This window comes from Anneissia japonica, unplaced genomic scaffold, assembly GCF_011630105.1.
Source record: "Anneissia japonica isolate Jap-2015-1 unplaced genomic scaffold, ASM1163010v1 scaffold3862_len378127_cov164, whole genome shotgun sequence".
Lineage (NCBI taxonomy): Eukaryota > Metazoa > Echinodermata > Crinoidea > Comatulida > Comatulidae > Anneissia > Anneissia japonica.
The window spans coordinates 315,660-321,545 of record NW_022702440.1 but is presented as its reverse complement, the minus strand read 5'-3'; the positions used below and the strand labels follow the sequence as shown (position 1 = coordinate 321,545).

The window sequence follows — 5,886 nt, the reverse complement described above, 5'->3', positions numbered from 1 at the left end:
AAGAAGAAAGAAAAACAGGAAACGGAGTAGACTTTAGAACACTATTTTATTACAACATTTTACAATATTTCGACCTGCCTTACAGCCACCTGCTGTTTATTCATATATATATATAGTGGATCATTGTCATAAAAAGTTATTCGTTTAACATTTAAAAGAAATTTGTGTAGAGCGGTATCCTTTGAGGGGATACACAGAATGATGATAATGATGTCTAACTACCAGTAGTCACTCTTTCTCTTCCTTATGTGGTTGGTGGCACGTCTGTCGTAGTTGGCTCTGTTAAAAATGAATACTTTACAAAGAGTGTAATCGTTGAAGGTAATTAAACATGTAACACCAACAAAAATTGTTAAGAACATGAGGTACGGTACAGTCTGCTAATTTCTTAGATAAAAAAAAATATATAAATGCATTTTGGCAGCATTATAGTACATAATTTCAAAAGTGAAACTTACCTTTCTCTTCTACCTCCGCGGATTTAGTAGGGCTACTTCATTTCTGATCTTCAGTTATGGATAGAAAGCAGCAAACGTCTGATGCACTGTCCAATTCACTATGCCTCGGATTACACTTTAATCCTAATTGTTTATAGGAACAAGGTTTTCCACAAATGAATTTTGTGCGGTTGTTGACACCATCACAGTCTTCATCTAAGTATGTAATAAATTTGAGAAGTGGATAAAAGACTAAAAAAATGACTTATGAAATGCAATGTATTTAAATAAAATCAAACCAAATCAAAGTTTATTTTTCCTTTTGAGCATAAGCTACGGATCGTCACTCATTTGACCATGAAAAACTATTCTGCAACGTTTTATTTTCATCCTTATAGCCCTATAAATGAGACGTAAGGAATTTAAATGACCCTAAAATTTACACCTTAACCGGGATTGTCCCCAACACATAGTAATATTTTCCTTGTAACATGGTTGAAATTTCCTGAAAGTTTCATTCGGATCAATTGATCCGTTTTGGTTGTATCTACTCCGGATCGCGTGTCACAGAAAATTAGTCTTTTCTTTATTAGACCTTGACAAACTGTTATAAAAAATTTCACTTAGACCAATTGACAACTTTTTTTTTTAGAGATATTTAGGTCTGGGAGGGCAGAAATTTGACCTTCACATTTACACCCTCAACTGGGTCATCCCCAACACATATCAGTTTCTTAATTTTAACTAGGTTAAACTTTCCAAAAATTTTCATTCAGCTCAGTTGATCCGTTTTTGAAATATCTGGTCTGAAACGTTTTCCTTTGAATGGTCCCCATAATTATCCACACCCTACTCTGCGTTCTCACAAAAATTAAATCATTTCTTTATTAGACCTTTACAAACTATTATAGAAAGTTTCATTTATACCCATTGATTTTTAGTCTGGGACCTTAGAAATTTAAATGACCCTAAAATTTACGCCCTAACCTGGATCGTCCCCAACACAAAACAAATTCTTTCTTGTAACTTGGTTAAAATTTCCCAAATGTCTAATTCAGATCAGTTAATCTGTTTTCAAAATATCTGATCTAGGACGTTTTTCTTTGAATGGTTCTCAGATCCACACTCTACTCGGGATTGTCACATAAATTTAATCATTTCTTTACTAGACGTTAACAAACTATATTGTAGACGCTCATCTGGTTTGTAGTAAGGATACTCAAAATTTAAATGACCCTCAAATTTGCATCCTTAATTGGATCGTCCACAACACATCATACCGGTAATTTCTTCCTTGTAACTTGGTTAAACCATAGAGCAAACTTCTATGGTTAAACTTTCCCGAAAGTTCCATTCAGGTCAATTAACCCGTTTTTGGTGAATGTTTGCACTTAACTCAATTCAATTAGTTCTCACATGCGCACACCACTATAAATTGGTACTAAATATTAGAAGGCACATCCTTGATATATGGTCTATGCTTTGGCATGGGAAGTGACCAAAGTGCAGGGCATAAAACCCAGTACAAAAAGATTGAGAAAAGTATGCAAGAAAAAAAGAAAAAAAAATCTGAACAAAAACAATGTCTTTTCCGGCTACTGCTAGGAAAAGTCAATTAATAATTAACAGTAGATATTAAGTACGGTATCGCTGAACATAATGTATATTAGGCCTAATAGGCCTATAAGGTTTTCCCCGATTTCAGAAATGGCCGATTGATCTAAAAACAATATCCGAGTTTTCGAGACAAATGATTCTATCCAAGCTTAATGGTTTTTTTTAATAATGTTTATGTCTTTTGATTCGGTTTGGAGAGTCACTGGACTGTATAGTATACTTTGTGTAATCAAATCTGGCTGATTTATTAAACATTTTTTGTAGGCCTATATTTAATCTTCAAAAAAAAAATAAAGGAAATGAAATGAAACTTCCTTTTTGTCGTGAGACCAAATATACAATCTAAACCAAATAATATTAATATTTTATTAGTACATACTGTAGAGTAAACGAAATGAATTGATACGATTTTAGAGACTTACAAACAGCCAAGTGGACCAGGGGCGAGAAAGTGTTGGAGCCCTATTGCATGCATTTGTCTAAAGTAAATCGATGTGCTAAAAAATACTGCAATATAAATAAGTGTGCGAATACATGTATTGAACGATAGACTCAGCTTTATATTTACACACTACTAACTAGCAAATTTGATTACATAGTACATGTTTACATCGTGATTCGTACATCGTAATCACCATGCGTATGTTTGGCCTACTTTTAAAAAAATACGTCTAATCATTTGGCCTCATTGAGGCTCCCCCATTACAAACATGCTATAATCAACTGTTTGCGTGTTACGTGGAATTGCATTTTTTAAAGTATCGTTGCTTTGTTTTTAGTGTCTCTATACACTGTCAAGCTCTGTAGTACATGTCTTCATGAGAAGGAGAGGAGCCGTAACCCCGAGACCCATTTGGATTGGGGCCAATGGCGCCCCCTGAAAGCCCATAGGCGTTACACCACTGTATAAAGTGCTCAATCCACATAGCATATGACTCATTTTTATTATCATCATCAGTTTAAAGAAAAAATGTAGGCCTATAATACCCATTATTTTACATAATCAACTAAGAATTGCGTTTAAATCATTATGTTCGAAGCTGTCTATAGTCTGAATTCTTTTACGTCCATTATACTTTGTCAACGACCTTACGTTTTTGTTTATTTATATTTACTTTAAAATGTATTTAGTTTTGTAAAAAATTTGATTTTGTATCAATAAAATTATTAAAGAATAGTCTACTAAACCATGTTAAAGGTGATAATACAGTATATTAAGTACTGTATTTGATTATAAAATGAATACATTCATAAAGTTTTTCGTTTAAAAAAACGGAACATCAATAATATTAACTATATTTTGTCTTAATTTAGAACAGCATTCGATGATTAAAACAAACAATTCATTTTTAAAACACTGTATTATAAAAGCTGAATTTAATTGTGTGATTATATTATATAACGTTATCTCCAATTTGAAGAAATGATCAATTGGTCAAATGACAAATGTAAGTTATCCATGTCAGCTCGAACGAGGATCAATGACTATATTCGACCCCGTTCGCTTATTTTGTATTGTTACCGTCAGATGCTTTGATTTGTATAACACAATAATGACTAATAATTATTAAAAAAGCAAGTTTTATGGAAAGGTGAGTTGAAGATATTGTTTGTGAATAATGTTGTAACTCCTCGCACTTCCACAAAAAAAAAAGAAAAAAAGAAAAAAAAAATGCAATGCTTCTAATTAATTGACAAATTATATGTAATTGATTAAAACATATTATTTCTATAATGTAAATTCAGAAACGACTTCCACTCCACTCACTATTATAACAGCCTCGTATAGGATTTCCTGAGATACATGATATACAATATTACAAATAACAAAATTGTAACAACAATTTATATGTTTCTCCTGAGCCGAGCATATACTGCGTCGTACGACCGTCGTCCGGAGGGATTCCATTGAGAACGAAACACGATGGCAATCCGCTCTGCCTGCCATTGGGAATTTACAGACGGTGTCGTGCCGTCAAGCGCTAAAAGAGAGCGGGTAGTGATTCGTACGTCCACGTTTGCACGACGCAGTGTCTGCTGAGCTCTACACAACTCTTACCTAAATTACATGTCGTTGCAGTATCCTTTTCATAATAGATATTTTTATAGGGCTCTTTTAATCTGATGGTTAATTCGCCATTATCTTGATTGAAGTTAGGCCGGTTGTTACTGTCTTCCTTCATGAACTCAATATGTATGTCAATATTTTCTACATCATCACACGGAAAATTAAATGTCGTCCCAAATATGTTACATTTCTCTGATGTTTTGGTGATACATATTGCCGGTACCAATATATCTGCATCATCTATATGCTCAGCTGGACAAATACCTGGTGGATTTTCGTTTAGCAGGGCTATGTGTCTGACCCCTCCACTTAATTTGAAACAAATGGTTGTCGTCGTAGCATCGGAAATATCAAGCACAAAGTCGATTTTAGTGGCTCGCCTCAAAGGTACCTCATAATATGTATTACCTGTAAATAATTAAAAAGAATAAATACAAAAAGCTGGACATATTAAACGTAGATAGAACCGGCTGTTATATTCTTACATTAAAGTAGTATAGGTCAGATACTCCATCGTGTATACTGTGAAGCTAGCATAGACTGCTATCGAAATTTAAGTTATAAACATAATAATATACACTGTACACTGTTAGTTAAGGGAATTATCATGGGAGAATTTTGGGGGGGGGGGGTGTGGTTGGCCGCCCCTCACCCCCTTTTGGAAGTAAGAAAAAAAAAATATAAAAAAAAAGAAAGAAAGAAAGAAAGATAAAGGAAATATTGATCTCCCAAAATACGACCAGATGTTATTTTCGAGCGTCTATAAAACAATAATTACGCGGGTGTATGCCACCGGACCCCCTAGGGTGGTGTTATCGCGATCGGCCCGAATTTCGGCCCCCGTTTCGGACATCTCTGGAGCCGCCTCTGATTATAGTTTACAGCACTAATGTATAGAGTGTATAATAATTGTTTTCTTTGATTTTTAAAATTTATTAAGGATTTTCTACAGAAAGTATATTTTTATATATTAACTGTTACTACAACTTCTACAATTTGTGTAAAATTGCCTAAGGTCTACAGTATACCTAGGCCAATTTGATTTTAAAAATAAAAGTAGAGATATTTTGGTCCCCGATTCAATTTCCATCATTGGTCTCCTTGTGCTTCTGGAGGGCTAAAATGTAAATTTCAATAACCCACCGTCTTTCGGATGAGACGTTAAAGCCGTTGAACCCGTGTCCAATAAAGCCCACGTTAAAGAACACAGTACAATTTTCGGAAAAGAGTAGGAGATTGTCTCTTGGTGTACTGCCTCACCAAAACTAGAAGAACCATAATACTGGAAATAAGCTTTCGTTGGGTTATCATTGGCTGTTACTCCGAATAAATCCAATTCAATCCAATTTTTTTTTATCACGTTGAAGACAAATAGTTAAGAGTGAAACCTTAAAAAACATATGGTTAGACAATGATCAAATTCATTACCTTCAGCTGCTGTCTGACAAACGGCAAAGTAGATTGCGAACACGTATACTACCAACATTTCCATAATTTACAAGATACGAGCATTCCATGTTTCAAAGAATAGTTTAATAGTGTCGAGCTTCTACACCGCCAAACTTTTTCGAAATTCTGTAATGGAGTGATTGAATTTAATCAACGTTATGTTGATACTTTATTGGCTGGGGTAAAAATAGAAAACGTACATATTAGGTCTATATATAAAAAATCGATTTGAAAATATAAAACAAAATTATGAAATATTATGATATATATATACATATATATGTACTATATATATTTAAATATATTTACTATATA

The 5,886-nt window shown here is 33.7% G+C and overlaps 1 protein-coding gene across 1 annotated transcript in view; it reads right to left on the bottom strand.

Moving 5' to 3' along the window:
• Positions 1-5,886, bottom strand: part of LOC117103871 — a 33,311-nt gene that overhangs the window by 26,712 nt on the left and 713 nt on the right. The gene's annotated exons all lie outside the window — the stretch shown is intronic.